Source organism: Acyrthosiphon pisum, chromosome A1 (assembly GCF_005508785.2).
Source record: "Acyrthosiphon pisum isolate AL4f chromosome A1, pea_aphid_22Mar2018_4r6ur, whole genome shotgun sequence".
Lineage (NCBI taxonomy): Eukaryota > Metazoa > Arthropoda > Insecta > Hemiptera > Aphididae > Acyrthosiphon > Acyrthosiphon pisum.
In genome coordinates, this window is record NC_042494.1 from 144348784 (window position 1) to 144368108 (window position 19325).

Genomic DNA, 19325 nt, shown 5'->3' on the forward strand with positions numbered 1-19325 from the left:
TACATATATTTATATAGAATATACTTCCACGATAATAATTTAAAAAATAAAAACAGAAACCCAAATCAATTGACATAGTAATAACTGGTAAAGCATCTATATTATTGTAATATACGACTATAATACATTATAATAGTACCTACATATATACTTATAATGGTTAATGCCCTAATACTTGGATATGTTGTACGATCAAATGATATTATTTACAGTCCTGTAAAGAATACTTTTATAAAGTACTTGAGTAAATACTCAAATAAATTTTTTTTAAGTATTTAAGATATTACTCAAATACTTTGAAAAAGTATTTGGAATACTTTTCAAATACTTTTGGTTTTTAAAGTGGGTTTCTAATTATCGTAATATAAACACATAAGTATAGTAGCTGGTAATTTAATAGTTATCTAATAGTTTTAAAGGGAATATTGTTATTCAATAACTTTTTTTAGAAATCTGGTTTTCACAGACCTTTGGGCTTCGGCTAACACAGAAATACAGAATATTAAATAAAACTATTATTCTATTATTGTAGTTGACAATAATATTTTTCCAACCAATTATTTCGAGTAAAATTAAAATGTTCGAAATAAAAAACCAATAAGTATTCAATACCAAAAAGTATTTAATACAAAAAAAAGTATTTAAAATACCATTCAAAATACTTCATGCTGAAAGTATTTAAAAATGTATTCAATACTTAAAAAAGTATTTGAATACTTTTACTCAAATACTTTTACTTAAATACTTTACAGGACTGATTATTTATTGCTTGTGACAATATTGCTTTAATATAACATCATACTGAATATGAATCACATGCGCGTACGTACATGTATGACCATATTATACATTATATAGCATAATATATAATATATTATAAAAAACATAATATATATTTTTTTAAGATAATAATTTGTGTGGTCTATTCATATCACTTAGAAATTTGAAACGTCAAACACTTAATTGTTATAGGACATGATTAGAAAATTACACATCTGAGATGAGTACATAATACATTAGATTTTATATTATATATAGTTAGGTATAAGTTCGTTCTTTTATTTCAGTATTCATATAATCCGTTTAGTGTCTACATATTAATTTATATATTATACTTAAATTAACTAAATTAACGCTGCAAAACCCGAGAGATGAAAATATTATGTATCATACAATTCGGTATTTTCTGTCCATATTATAATAAATTGCACTAACGATTAATTATGCATGTTATATAGGTACCTACCAATAGCTAAATATTACAATTCTTTGTTCCGACTGTCAATAGAAAACATTATAATTTCTTAATTAAATATTAGTACCTATGTATTTTATTTCTGAATAGATTATAAAAATAATTTGAACCAATCAATGGAATAAAAATTTTGAATTTGCATAAAAAATTCTTAGAAAAAATAAATACAAAAATGACGTCATAAATCTATAGCATATTATATTATTCTGTACATAGGTATATGTAATATTATAAACGTGTGTGCGTCTGTCATTTGCACATTCCAAAGCCTCAGGCTCAAGGACGCCGCCGTTGCAGCCGCACACCATTATAATTTATAATATATTATGCTCGCGCGCGCGTGTTAGATAAAACTCGCTGCAGCAACGTATATAATATAGCGAGTATTGTGCCAGGCGATGAGGTCGATTTCTCATTTTTTAGATAATTTATTTTAGATTTTTCTTACCAGTCATTCGTGTACGCATTTACGGTTGAAGAGTAAAACGTGCACTGACCTTTCAAACGAATAATATATCTATAGGTAAAAGGTAGAGGTATATACAGGTACACAGGTACCTACACGCGGGTTTATAATATTACCTCATGTATGTTATTTATTATAATAATATGTATAAGTCCGCGGCGCTTCTCTACAGAATTATCAGAATCGCAAGAACCGTAAAAAATACGAATAATATTGTACGCAATAGGTATATTTATTAATAATAATTATAATAGTAATAGCAATCATGATAATAATCATAGTAATAATATGTGTTATTTTGTTAATTACGCGTTGTTGGATTGATCTACTCATATATATATATATATATATATATATATATATATATATATATATATATATATATATATATATATATATATATATAATATCTTCTACTATCCGGAAACGAACAGTATAGGTAGGTACCTATAATATAGAATTGTTGGAAAACAAAAAACCGTTTATATAGCTATTATTTTAACTATTATTTAGATGCCGCAAAATAGCAACTAGTAGGTGTATTATAATACTATATAATGTACATATATATTACACAAATAATGGCCATATTGTGACTGTAGTGGACGACTTCGCGCACTTTGCATACATACGGAAGCCGACGCGAGCGACTACGCCTTTATGACGCTATAAAGACGCGTGTTAAACACATTATAAACGTGTAAAATAAGAGTATACGTTTTTTTTATTAGATGTTAAATAGTGGGTTTAATATAATATGTTTATATATAATACGAAATAAAATGGTTTACGATCGAGAAAAAAATACAAACGAATTAATTGAACACGATTATTTATATTTTTATTTTATCATAGTACTTGTAGTATGGACCTATAATTATAGTAATAATTTAATATTAAATACGGTGTCAACGCCATTAATCTATATATTGTAAAGCACCTATTTATCCCTATTTATCCTATGGGTAGGAACGACCCTTCTCTGGAAAACTCTACATTTTATAAATATGATAATAATACACGTCTGTACTCGGTTTATTACTGATATTACTTATATTTATGTAGGGACTTAATGATGCACAAACACAAATGCATAAGGTGAAGTTTATTAATTGGTGTTTGGGTAAGAGATAAGACGTTATTTTTTCAAAACGTATTCAGTCTTCATTTGCTAAAAATTTAACGAGTGATTATAATAAGTTATTTTTCATATTAAATAAGAATATAATATTAATTATTATCAATTGGTTATAATCATCTTAGAATTTTTGGGTTTGTCTGAATTGTAATATATTCAATTTGTATTTTTGATCTTGCAAGGATTTTAGCTATGCTATTGACGCATGGACCATGTTTGACATACCTTTCTACAGCAACCACATAACATGTGGATATTATTATATTAAATTACATAATATCATATATAGCTGTGTCCCTAGAGGCAGGACCGCTATGGGTTAAGCTGTAACATGACGATTACGGATTGCCCAACTGTGCTGGACGACAAAGCTGCCCCTCCTCCTCCCCTTGTAGTGGGTTTGGATATCGGCGAAATAGTCACCCTCGCAGAGTTGTGACAGTGAACCGCACTGACCATAATATAAACAACTTTAAGAAAATGGTCTATTTCTGTAGTTTGATGATGGCAAAGAAAAAAGGGTATATAGCATTTTAATGATATAGCATTAACAATTTAATTATTTTTATAGTTAGTTAAGCGCATATAATATGTTGTGTTTATATATATATATATATATATATGTTACAATTTAGTAAATATAATTACAATTTGGATTAGGTCTACTGCAGGGGATATTACTGTAGAAAAACCACGCTGTCATGTGTAATATGACTTTGTATAACATATACCACTGCTACAGCTGGTTTGATTTGGCTATAACAAACTGTAGGCTGTGTTATTCAGTGGTGGTCAAATTACTTTGTCAAGGGGGAGGGGGGTATGACTGCTATTTTAACATTCACTATTTAATTATTAAAAATATAATTTATGGTTATAAACTCATTGAAAAAAAATGTTCATTAGTGGAACTATCCCCCCTCATCCCCCACCCAGTTTTACCACCACTGGTGCAGCACCATAACATATTATTGAATGTAAGATGATGCAGACATGTCTTCGCTGATAATCATTAATCGTTATAAATCAATCTATTTACATCGCCATTATTGTTGTAGTTAAGAACTGAAATAATGAAAGTCTACAAAGTATATTAGTATATAGATCCACTGCATGTATGGAAAAAAAATACATTTAAACTTCAGAGCCTCTAAAAATTTGGCCATTCTAGGCAAGTGTTCCTTTCTTACCATCCACACCTATTTTTTAAATTATTTTTTTAATGTTTCAGAACAACAATAATAATATAATATATTACGTAATAGGTATATGTATTATATGTATATAAGTTTGTCTTTAATTGTCATTATAGGTATTTGTTTTTAAAATAAAATAAATAAGCCTTTAATTTCCTGCAGAGACAATTCCCGTTTCATGACACAAACGAATCACTTTTTAATCTATACACCTTATAATATAATATAAACAACTATATATACGCAGTACATAGTAATATATTATACGTAATCTAGACGGTACGGTGTGCTTATAATAAATACGATATATATCCCACGACTTCGGATGGGCCATAATTCTAAATGAAAAACGATCGGGGACATTCGTGAAATGTTTTCGTGAAAACGGCTGGTGCGTTTGGTAATAATAATAATAATAATAATAATAATCTTGTATATGAAAGCGCTGGCTACGGTGCGTACATTATATTATATTATATTATACATATTGTAATATATTGCAGCACGCGATCGAAATTGCGTTACACGAAACAGCTTTTTTTTTTTTTATTATATTGTATACTGCGTAGAGACGACCTGCACGTGAGCTCTGTTATATTATTATAGGTATATTAGATAGGCACTTATTATATGCTTACGAATACTATTTTGTCCCCATCGGAAAACTGCTCATTAAAAACATGGCCCAAAGCGACCGAGATAGTTATAGGATGGCATATTATTATACTATCATAACATATATAATTTATATATATAACAAATGTACGATAAACTGATAGGTTATGAAACTATTTTTCGTCTTGATGTCAAAGGTAACGGATAGGTACATTAGATATGTATTTTATTTTATGTATCATATATAAGTATATAGGTATAACAACTTCATTGTACCTAAGTACTTTACACAATCAGATGTGTTTTCCACTTTCTAATTTTCGTACAATATCCCGTCCAGTAATCGATTTATATCATGATCCACCAATATAACATTATACATGTAATATATATATATATATATGTCGATCTCATTATCCAGTTGTCAATTATATATTCAATGTTCTTACGTACACACGCGTTCTAAGATCGATGGATGTTAAATTTAAAACAGTAAAAGTAAAATATAATGCTTTGCTCACAAGCTAAATAAAATAATTTATTATTATTATAGTTTTATTATTGTATATTTTATTATTGAGTACGTACCTACTTAAGGATTTTACAAAATACATATTTAAAAACTAAAAACACCAAATGATTTTTTTAAAAATTCGAGTATGATTAATTTTAGATTCTGAGCTGAGCGATGAATGTATTGATTTTACAATGATATGTGCGTGTTTGTTTTAATTCTCTTTTCTATTTGTTATTACAATTTGGGGCACAACAAATGTCACCACACCGGTAAACCTAAACTTTCACGTGGCCAAAACTTTCAATAAAATATTTTATAGAGATTTGGTACGTACAAAAAAATAATTGTTTAGTATTCTTTATGGATCCCGCGTGAATACGACCACATTATAATATATTCCAAAGACCATTATTATTTATAATTAAGTAGATATAATATATTATTATATTATCGATATACCAACTAAACTTACGCAGAGGTATGCTATTGTATTATAATATTTTAACGAGGATTTATACATCGATTTGCATTATAAACACTTGTTCATATTCACTTTGCCGCTTTGGTATACATACTAAATTTTTTTTTTAACTGTTGGGTCCAGTACAAAAGTATTTTATTTGAATGTGCATATTGTAAAAGAATCTTGATCTCGTTATGCAACAGTAGCAGGATATAATTATAATAATACAAAATAAAGTATAGGTGGACTAAGGAAGACACAATCATGGAAATAGTGATACCAAAACCATATTAATATATATTGAAGTTTGCTTTTAATTAAATTATTATTAATTAGATGTATTTCCATATATTGTATTATGTATATAAATATTTTACATTATGAATTTACTGGATTTATAGATGTCATATTGATTTGCAGTGCTTTTTATTTTGTTGTCACTTTGTCGGAAGGGAAAAATATAGAAAAATTAAAGACAGCTGTCTTTTAGACTACCTAGTCTAACGATATTGATACAAGTTCACGTGCATATAGTAATTTATTACTAATAGCATTTTACAATTTCATAAAGTTAATTTTTATTTTCATATACAATAATTTTATGGTATTGGTCAATATTATTAAAAATAGAAAATTCAGGATCTTTATTTTATGATTTAAAGTTACACATCCTATCGCATATACCTATATATTACTATAATATACTGAGTATTTTTTCTTAGTATTAGAAAAAATATATTCAAATAAAATCTTATTTTAATTTTTACAGACTGTTGCACCTTCAGTCGTGATCGTCGAAAATTATAGAAATGTTCTAATTTTCGGTAGGTACAAAATAAAATAAATTAAACTACTATACAATACTTAGCATAATATAATAGTATATAATCTATAGAAGGGAAAACTAATTGTGGTTAAACATGTTTTTAATTAAAAGTTAAAACCTAGAAGAAAACTATTATATTAGGTATATGGCTACGAATACGAAAAGGCTTATATAAGTATAATAAATGATCGACCAAGTAGATAATGATATGTTGCGTGGGTTAATATATAACTATATAGGTACCCACATTATAAAATAATTAAAAACAAACTGAAGAGTTCTAGTGCGAACGAGATGAAAACTGAGAAGGACAAGCAAGGAGATGATAAATGATAATATAAAATAATGTCGTATGGAGTCTAATATATTAAGATGGTCATCTTATGTCGTCGTCGGTGGCCGATCGCAGTGGCTATATATGCAGCCGAATTATTTATGACAAGTATATGCCATAATTATTACCATAATACGAGTATACTAACATATTATTATCGTGTTCTCAGCTCCGATTTTTTTAAATACATTTTTTTTTTAATCGAAATTAATCCGAACATTGACCCAGCTCCTTCAGAACGACCGTGTGGTCCTTTAAAATATATAAGGTTAATAACAACGCACTTTAACGTTTACTTTAATATGATGTTTTCGAACAAAATTTGCCGAAATTATAATATTCTAATATAGGTATTACAATATAACACATTATACATAACAGCGGTACTACAAACTATAAATTGTCTATTGTTATTTATTTTTGATAACAAAATCAGTGCTCTATAAAAAAATTCTCGGTGGCCGTAACGAAACTCCCTTCCCACCACACGCCATAATAATATTAAGTTTTACGTCGCGCGATAGTCATTTGATGATATTATTATGATGATGAACATTCAGACACGTTACACACATCATTAGTATTGTAGTATAATAATAATAATAATACGATGGTGGCCTACTGTGGCAGCTGCTCCTTACACGGCCCGAAAACATGGCGGATTCGTCCATCGTATATATAGGCACACGATACGTACATAATATGTATAATCTTACCTATACTTACTGATGCTGCAAGTATATCGATTTGGTATTATAATAATAACAACAATATTTTTACCAACCAATATATACGCGCCCGCTCTTTCAGACCACCTACGCATCATAATATATTATATTATATATTACAATGAATTGTATATTATTATATTATGGTATAGTGATAATACGCACGACCTCCGTGCTTACAATATGACCAACCTCCATTATATACGTCTTGACCAATGCCGTCTTAGTAGAATTTTTGCAATACCAAATATAGATAACAATAGGTATATTATGTGCATTACACATCATGATATTTTAGATTTACGATTTTGGGTAAGTTGTTTTTTTTTTTTTGGGGGGGGGAGGGGAGGGTTGAGGGAGTCGGGTTGATTAAATTTTCCAAATGTATTTTCAACTCGTAATGCATAAAAAAAACGCAGCATAAATAATTTAACTAAAATCATAAAATTGACAACAAAAGCGTTTGTGCTGCAGGTGTAGGTATACCTATATATTTGGTGTAATGACATTACATTGTATTGAGTACAGAGTACCTAATATTTTGTGTTTGTCGCTAAAATTAATAATATACCCATATAATATGACGTTTTCCCAAACTAATCGTTGAAATACATTAGCCAATAATTATATATAGGTAAATCATATTTGTATTTTAATTTTGGCGAGCTTCCGTGGAACGGAATATAATAACAATCCGAATAAACGAAACTAGTTTGCCACGTCAGGATGAGTACCTACGGTGGCAGTCGTACAAAAAATATAATCAGTTTTTTTCGTGCAAGTTGTGTGCGAGAATAATATTTGGTAAACGTGACGACTGATAAAACTAGCTGCAGGCCGTTATCACCCCCCGATCGTCGACTATATTATACCTATTACATTATAAATTATACAATGTGCGTTTTTTAGTATACATTAAACCGTTTGTGGTGTAAAGACGTTATCGACGTTTATTATCTATTATATTATCGTTTTAATGTTTTATATATTATTATTATGTGCGTAATAATCAGCTGTGTGTATGATATAAATACGTTTGCTGTAGGTAGGTATTTGGTGTAATTTATTATTGAATAATATTTCGTGATCGTCGCTAAAGTCAATAACATAATCACGCGTTATTTTCCGAACAAATCGTGGAAAAACATTAGCCGATAATAATTATTATAATATAATATATTACATTAATTGCATATTTTAATTTTATCGAGCTTTGCCTGAACGGAATATAATAACAATCCGAGAATAAATTAAACTGGTTTGAGCGTCCTATTATAGTACCTATATAGGTATGTATAGGGGACACAGTGGCGGTCGTAAAAAATATAATTTTCTTTCATGCAAGTTGTGTGTGAGTATAATAATATAGGTAAACACTATGACGACCGATAAAACTCACTGCAGGTCGTTATCACCCCGTCACCGTCTCGTCGATCGCGGACTATATTACATTATACAAGTGCGATGCGAATTTTTTAATATGCATTGTGCCGTTTGTGGTGTTACAGACATTACCGACGTTTATTATCCATAATAATACAATGTCGCGGGCCCCGGTCGGTTTTATTTGTCTTGTTTTATATATTATTATATATTATTTTTCGTCGACACCATCATCTAAAGGCTGCGCCTTGTGAATTGTGATACCCATATTATATAAAATATCTATCGTTTGCCACATTACTCAGTTGTGGATATAGGATGTCACATTCATGAGTTGTTTGTGGTCTTGGTAGTTTGAAGTTTTTGTTTGTCCTCAAGTTCTTTCCCCCAAGATTTTCCCTCCAAATATGTTCCTTATGAAGGAGTTATTATGCCTTAACAATTATTAGTATCCTATCAATTTCGTTTTCCTCTTCACTATACTCTATCGCTTGATTTTCTTTCAACCAATGATGTTTTGCTCATTTTTTTCCAGATTAACTTTTCCAGATGCACAAATCATATTATTATTTTCGAAATATTCAACTGTGCATACAATATAAATGTTTGCAGGTATTTTGGTTTAATATAATATTATTGAGTAATGTTTTTCGTTCGCTAAAATCAATCACATGACGTTGTTTTCCGATCAAATCTTGGAAAAATATCATCCGATAATAATTATTATACTACGTTTGTAGGTACCTATTTATTGTATGTTTTTTATTTTGGCGTCCTTCGTGTGAACGGAATATAATAACAATCCAAATAGATAATCGTAACAGGTTGGAGAGCTCGAGCCTCGTCCGAGTAGGTACATGTAATAATATATAGGGGAGACAGTGGCGGACATAAAATCTTTTTTTTTAATGCAAGTTGTGTATGTGTACGATATAGGTAAACGAGACAAACGATAAAACTCGCTGGCCTTTATCACCCCATCAACGTCTCGTTGATCGTGGACTATATTATATTATACGAGTACAATGCGCATATAATATATGCATTATATATTATAATGATAGGCATTCTCTTGGTGTCAAAGACATTACCAACGTTTATACTGTATCCATAATATTATATTGTCGCGAGTCCGGTTGTTTTTATTTTGTCTTATATATTATTATTATTATTGTTATTATTATGTGAGTAATAATTAGCTGTGCGTGTGATAATATATATTTATATAGCTTGCGCGTGGAATAACGTATACCTATTCGTCGTTTTTATTATTTTTGTCGCGGAGCGGGATCAAGGACATTTGTGTCATCATTAATAAATAATAATATTGTACCCAGATACTGATCTCATATAATATATAATAAATAATAATATTTATGGTAGGTATTCTCATGTTATTATTATTATAATGGTCGTAACAGGCACTGATGATGATATTACTATATTATGTAATAAGTATACACAGGTACAACAAAAGCGTGTGCGTTTATCGACGGTATGAAACTCCAGTCGTCCAATAGGTATATTATATTATATACCTATACCTAACATTAATCTATATATTATATATAATAAAATATGTGCCAGTATTTGAAATACGTTAGGTATACTTAGGTATATATAATATTTATTATATTTTGATATTGTATATTATACCTGTTATTTGTAGGTATTATGCCATAACATTATTATCTTCTTTTCCAGCGATTAGGATTGGAGTGTGTACTTTTTATTGATCTTCGTAAGACATAAATAGTCTAGACCGTAGATATATTCAATCATGTTATTATAGCAGAGCTAGTGCACTTAACATGTTAACGTGCGATTTAATCGACTTAATGTATAATGAGATTCGATTTCGTTTTGCGAGTTTTAAAACGAGAATTTTGTACGTAGGTACCTATACATTTTTTTATCGCTTTGGCGATGTCGTTCACTCAATTTACTCATAGTTTAATTAATTTAATATATACGATTTTACAATATTTTTTATACTAAAAAAAAGTGATTACAATTTTTTTTTTGTAATTCCTACCAGTTCATTATAGATAATAGAATACAATATATATATAATTGTATTTTATTTTAAATATTAACGTCTTAAGATATTGGAAATATTTTTTTTTTGAATTCAATAATTAATTAAAAATAAAATCGATCGTTTAAAGACGTACACGTGCCCAATATAGGTATAGTTTAAATAGACTCGAAACGATTAAAATGCACCTAATATAAATATTCCACCGCGGTGCGTACATATCATTACGCATATCATACGTACATATCATACGCCTATTCGACGCGCGACGATGATCCAGTCTCCATCAGTTCATCGATCCTCCGCCACCACCCCACCTTCACAGGACCACACTGACCGTATCGTGTACGGTATATAATATATATATATATATATATGTGATAATATGTAAGATGGCCGCCGACACAATATCCAGATGTACGTGTGTGTATAGTATTACATTCGAAATCGCCGCGACATCGCACGTTTGTCGATCATCCGTTTAGGTTTTCAACTTCCGCTGCGGTGTTTAAAAAAATATATACCTTCACGGCCATACTCAGGTCCATTATGTGTCACCCATATGGTGATATTATGTGGTGGGTATATTATAAAACGCAACATTCGACTAGGTTAAGCCTTCAAGGACCATGCGCATTTCGACCGACATGGCTTTATATATAGGTACACGAGAACACTTGATAAACATACGCTTTTCAAACTTAAAAAAAATTCACGAGAGAGTAAGCAACCACTTAAATCTATATGTAATATTATATGAAATGAAACGAGGGCAGGGACCGTATATTTCTGTCTCTTCGAATATATAGGTACCTCTATAATCGTTTTACTATTTTAGTATTGCTTGCGTATATATAAGACCTCTCTTCTGCATTTTCCGCGATCGCAACACCATTATTGTTACTTATTACGCAATCGAATTCATTTATTGTACATACCTATACTTCCCAGCAAATAGATTGTAAATAATATTTAAAAACAAAAATAATTTCTGTTTTGAATGGTCATGAACGCAATATACCAATATGCCGGTATATCATTATATTACGATTTCCGCCTATGCGAACTGCGTGTTTCTCGAAAGAAATTATTACATCCTTTGTGATGCGATTTTCGAGTATGTATAGGTATTATAACGGGCTAGCGTCGTCGGGACGGCCTCCTGCACAATTTTGTTTTCCCCTGAAGGCCGGTGGTGGTTTGTACGAGAATAGAGGATTCTGATCGAAGTTCGGATTAATATCAATAGGTAAGGTGGGTAGGACCAGGTAAAAGAACTTGATTGTGGGCCATCAAAGAATACAGTCCCGCGATCAGATCTTCTTGATTTTTTCTTAAACGAAAGAGTATTTCACGGAGAATGTTTATATATGAAAGAAAATTTTAGGAAAATCCACCGGTGTATAATATATTGGTTGCTATTGGTTATTCGGGCATGTTTGTTGATTTGTATTATTATATATATATATTGTTACATATATATTATAATATATACAAGAAGATCTGTTAAGAAGTTCCAGAGTTTAAACTGTATAGTTATGGTATGTGTATTCATATAGTTAGATATATATATATATATAATATATATATATATATATAAATTAATGTTTGTGGGTAGATTAGACCTCTGGGAAGAAGATAGGTTAATTTACAAAGGGTTAAATTTGTTTTTTATTCATCAGATTTTAGTACGGTTAGGTTAGGATAGGATTTTGTATTAATTGATTATATTAATCCACCATACGTGAAATTATGTAAAAACGACAAACTTGGTATAACTTTGATACTTTAGAGTTAAATCATACACTTACGCACAAACAGTAATATTTAATAACTAAACTAATGACTTATAAAACATTTGTATCCAAAATTGTATTTTTATATAATAACTCCAATTACTTGTGCTATATTCTGCATTGGAATTAAAAACGTGTATGTCGTCATTAGAAAAAGTAAAAATTTAAAAAAATTACAACAATAACACTGCCGTGCTAAGTGAAAATGCAGTATCTCTAATTTTGGTCAAATAATAAACGAAAATATTTAAAAATTATTATAATAATGCTATGGTATAAAATAAGTATATGGATGTTTATTTTAGGACTGAATGTTAATTATACTTGTTTCACGGATCAGTTTTGTGTCTAAACTTGTTCAATCGATTTCCCAACATTTTGGTTTGATGGAGATACTGTTAATCCGTGTATAGCACAGCAGAATACACGGTAAAAGATTAGGTACATTTTTTTTTTTTTTAAAATCTCGTTTTGCAACCATAGGCTTTAGGTATATTATGTTATTCTGAGTTTAGGCCTTTATGTTTGTAACCGCCTATAGAGTATTTATATGTCGAACAAATATTTTCTGAATTGACGTGTGTTGTTTGATATAATATATAATAGTCACCAACGGCATACGATACATTATACAGAGAGATTCATCAAGCATGATCAACCACATTTTTTTCTCTCCCCCCTCCCTCTTTCAACTGTTAATTATGCAGTGGATAATTTTTCTGAAAAGTTTGACGTATCTGAATCAAAATTCGTACTAGTAGCTTTTGATTTATTCAACTTTGTGCTCTAATTTTCTAAGGATAAAAGGTATCGTCTACGATAATAGCTTAAGCTATGGTGTTTTGAACATTTTAATGGTTGATATTAATCCATCACCATCAGTGGCGTACCCAGGGGGGGCTTAGAGGGCTTCAGCCCCCCCCATTGGCCGTGTTATGGAATACATTTTATATTATAAAATACAAAGTACCAACCATTATATTCCTAAAAACAGTGTTGAATACAACGTTGAACGTACTATTATCTTAAGTAACAACGACCTATTATAAGCAATAATCGTATAACATATTTTTTATAATAAATCAGTCCCTACTTCCTACTAATTAAATATATCACTAATATATTATGTATGTGTTATAAAAAGTATATAATAATGAAATATTACAATTAACTGCTATAAGACTTTATTGAAAATTGTTTGTTAAGATGATGTTAAATTTTGATTTACTTTGTTTAGCCCCCCCCATTCGAAAATCCTGGGTACGCCACTGATCACCATTGTAAAAGTGGCCCAAGTATAATAAATACTAGTTCCAATATTACGTCTATTTTATATTTATGTAAAACTATTTATAAGAGCATTATCCCTATAATACAAACATTTAAATAAACAAGAAAGTAGAAACTATGCTCATTGAAATTTGTAATTAGGTAGGTAATAAAAATGTTCAAAAAAATGATCTATTTAATCATATACAGTAATAAGGGGGGATTTTAATTTAAAAAAACAGAAGCCTGTAATGACACAGGACACTTTTTGAGTAATACAAAACAATTTGAAAAAATTGCCTTTGAGTATATTTAAAAATTCCAAAAATAAGAATTTTAATAAATATATTATAAAAAAAATGGGGGTGAGCATGTTTGATGAATAACCCTGTAAAATATTAGTCACTATTTACAAGCGCTATATGTGAAATTAATTATGCAGTATTTTTTTTCACAAATCTCACGACTGTCTTTAATATGCAAAGAAAATCCTATAGGTAGGTATTCGCGGAGTTAACGTTTTACATAGGTCGTAAATTAAATTTTATTGTACATACGTGTATAGTACCTATACGGTTATAATTTATATATAATTGAATAATTCTGCAAAATGAAATATTACCTATGTAGGTAGGTAGGTGTTACATAATAGTATATTACTATATTATATTATACAAGCACGGGGTACAAATTTAAACGGGTTTAATTAATTTTATTTTAGTACTTCTTCAATAAGCAATTAAATCAAATTGTTAACGTTCTCTTAAATATCTATCATAAATTGTTAATTTTACTCTATCTTGATTCTATTTAAGTTTATCATTAAATACTTAAATTATGACCAAATAAATTACTAAGTACCTATACGTACCTATATATTTATTGGATTTAGAAGCACCTCTCGTATAATTTACCTATGTACAATTCTAGTGCGTTTAACACTATGATTTAATATATAAAAGTGTCGTTCAAATTCCATTACGCAATAAAATAGTAATAATTATACATACGAATGTTCGGATCATTCATAATCAAAATGAATGTCTATATACAATATTTATTCATCACATTTTACCTAAATCTTTCTGTCTAAACTTCATTCCAATTTCATTAGACATTACACATTTCTGCATATATAATTAGGAAACAAGTGAGATTAATCTCACTTTAAAGTGTATTTAATCTTAAAAATGTTTTTACAAAAACACTGATCACGTGCCTGATCGGGGAAATGTTCATAATATACGGTTGTATGATGACACGTCATTATCGTCTATTAGCTCGTAGAATTATAGGTAGGTATATATTTTATCACCGAAAATAATTTCCCACATAGCTATATTGATACTTTAGATTGAAATCCTGAAATTTATAACGCATATTGAACAATTTATGTTAATCAACAACGATCCAAACACATTTAATAATATATTTTGAATGTAATACCAATCGTATCTTTATAGGTATACCTACTTAGGTATAGGATATATACCTTTTAGTGATCTAACTTACCCACCTATCTCGCTATACAATAAATATTTGTGTAAATATAATATAATACCCAATAAACGAAAAACTTTTAAACATCGTTCTGATTCTAAATACATTTTAAGGCGTACAAAATAAAATTATAAAATCCGGGAAAACTTATAATAGTTAATCGTTATTGACAAACATTATAATGTTCTTATCGGTCGTGTTTAGTACAACAAATATGTAAAGCAAAATTACAAATTCGATCTAATGTATATTATACTTACGCGTCGCTGCATTAATTCAATTTTGAGTACATGAAATGTATGCGTTTTGGATTTGAAATGCAAACAGTGAAGTATTCTATCCCGCATTCTTGTGTCTGTATGCTATGTCGATATTTGCGCGCGGATAATACATGACTGTCTTTAGCACATAGTATAAGATAATGTGACCTATTATGCGGTGTATCAGGACGATCGCTGAGCCTATTATATTTAAATTTTAAATTACATTTGGATACTTTAGATCTTTACGATACGAGTTGCACGATAAGGCAGGTACCCTACTTTTACGCTAATATTTAAGCCGTAGGTATCGATCAAACACGAATTCAATGATATCAGTCAGCAAGCCGTTATACTATTGTTAAGTATTGTATAAAAACGTCACCAAAAAACATAACTTTTTTAAGATATTGAATCAAAAATATGAACGTGCATTTAACCCCTGCCACAGCCAAATACAAAAACTTAAAGCTTGCTAACTGACCACCAACGAATATCATACGAGGTGATTTAAATTTATATTTAGATAGGTAGGTACATAAACATTTCAAAAAAGTCACGTCAACAGTAAAAAACGTTGATTTCCATTTCGAAAAAAACATTTGTTAACCACACAATCTACTCCTTAAAAAGTATACAAATCTTATGCCCATATGCATAGTCAATTTATGTGTGACATAATGTACAGCTTAACTTTTCTTATGTGACACATATACTTGACTAATTTAATACGGGCATTAATATTTTAAAATATCGTTTTTTTATTATGTAGGTGTTCTTTAAAATTTCAAAAATCTGAATTTGAATAAATTCACCATCGAAATGAAAATGGGTGCGATCATGGTTGGTGCATTACCTTGTATGTTATATACTTATAATGTACATACAGAAATTTTTGTCACGACGAGAGAGGGGCAGAGTGGAAAATGATGTTAAACATAAGTATATAATTCTATCATACTCTATACATATTATGTATACCTACGTTTCGTGTAACCGCGTTTTATAAAACAACGTAAATATTATCATCGTCGCCTTAACGCCATGTTCCCATATAATATTTTAGATATCGGAGACATTCTACTTATATTACTGTATTACTCATTCCCTTCGCTTCTCGCCCATTATTGCTATACACAATGTGCGCGTGACTGCATATTATGTATAACACGAGAGTCTTGTTTATATATACATATATATATATATATATATATATATATATAGTTAGGTACGTGTAATACTGTCGTGGTTATATTTTGTTCGTCGTAAGAAAAAGAGAGTATTTTTACACTCGTCCCGGTCAAACGACGCTTTACATTATAATATATTAGTCGTTCGGGTAACGTCTAATATGTATATAATAACAATGTAGCGCACAAATATAGTCGGAAGAAGGCAAAAGGGTGCACTTAACAAAACCACTGTGAGAGGTCTTGAAATATTATAATAAATTACGACCGGCGTCCGTGCGTTCCTTTGTCGACAGAGCTAACCTTGAACCTTTTTTCGGTCATTTTTTCGACCATTGTTTACGGAAGGGACTTGACCTCGGCGACGTCTAATATATTATAATAATCCTTTTTAAACATTTGGTTTTTTTGTCACTTTCGTTTTTTCTCCTCACTTGCTATACCTATTATCGTTGTATTACCCGCACGCGTGCGATATGTTGTTTACTCTTAAAAAAACATTTCTAAAAGCATAATATATATTATACATGAGAAATTTGTTCCATCTTATTATAAATTATTAAATGTTTATTATTATATGCTGATTCAACGCAAGATTCATTTTGAATTAAATTTCCATAACATTATAACATTGTTATAGCTTATATATATAGTATACTATACATTATACTCACATAATAATATATTAACACACGATTTACATTTCAAACGCGTATTGATTTTTTGTATTTTGTTTTCCTAACATACATTTTACTACTTAAATATGATAATTTTTAAGTTTAAAAAATATATATATACATTTATAAGAAACTTTTTTGAATTCATCTTGGTCAATAATGTATTATATTATTTTACAAGAAAATGGATGATTTATACAATTGTGCACACAATTGGCAATATATAATATATATATATTATCTTGAAGCTGAAATATAGTGCTTTATTCTTATATATTTTATAACCATGTATTACATGTATACGAGTTGGCCTTGCAAAATAAGTCCAGTTTTAAATAAAGAGGAATAACCCTATAAACACTGTAAAAAAAATTTGGTATATAAAATATATAAAATGCGTTGCGAGTTGCTGTGACACCCAAATAGCTGACTGTTGTATTGTACAACAGTCGAAAATATTTTTCAACCCTATGATTTGTATAAATTTAATCAGTTTTAGGTTTTAATACATAAAAAAATTACTTATTTTCTGCAAACTGAAAAATTATTTAATTCCACATCTAAAAATATTTACTTTAACTCTATGTTGCGTATCATATTACATTATACCTATATATATATAGGTAACTATGTAAGTATACCTATAAATTATATGTTTTATATAAGTACCTATGTCGATATATTTTATTATATTAGGTACTTGATAGAAATTCAACAATATTTTCACAATGTATACAATCAGATCATTTATATTTTATTTTTGTACTCATAGCATTATTTATACATATAAAACAGGACGTCAAACTATGCCAGAAGTTCTTAAACTATATTTTACGAGTAGTGAGTACCATTCATGTTTGTTGTGGATCAGTTACGTTTCCTAATGACTAAAAATAAATCAAAATGACAATATATTTATATCAAAATAAAACCTATGTGGCATTAAAAAAATACTTTATTATTATGAGATTTAAAATATATATATGTCAGTATGGTGTGTGTCGAAGATTATACGGTTTATTAAAGTATATCTCGTGATTTGGGATAACAATTAACAATAAAAACTATTCACTCAAATGTAAAATAATATTGGATATACGACAAAAATGAATTTATTTTCTATCATGTGCAGCCTTTTGCGTATCACAGCCCAAAAGTTTGGGAACCTCTGATCTGAGGTATATAAGTAAACATAAAAAAATTATATCCCTACATAAAACACTATAATATAATACTTATACATTCAAACAATAATTTACATAATATGGTTGCGGGCCTAACCACTGATTAAATATACATATTTTAGTTATTTAACATAAATCATAATAATTATTATGCACGGATTTAGTATATTATAATAATCAACGGTATAGAACACTATGCTATAATTTCTCATATTCGATTAAAATCGTCTATGCCACGTACGGTATGCGTCGTCATTGTATGCGACAGCATGTACGTTTTCACTAGGATTCGAGGGCAATAAAAACCGGAGATAAGGTCGATACGCACCTCGCGATGTAGGTCCGTGGGTATATATATATAGAGTACAATATATAATATATATTTATTATTATGTGCCGAGCATTGCGTCTTGCGTATATTGCTCGTTTTTCTCGTCGGGAGACGAACAACAATCATGATGTGTCTATGTACGTTATACCTATATAGTCG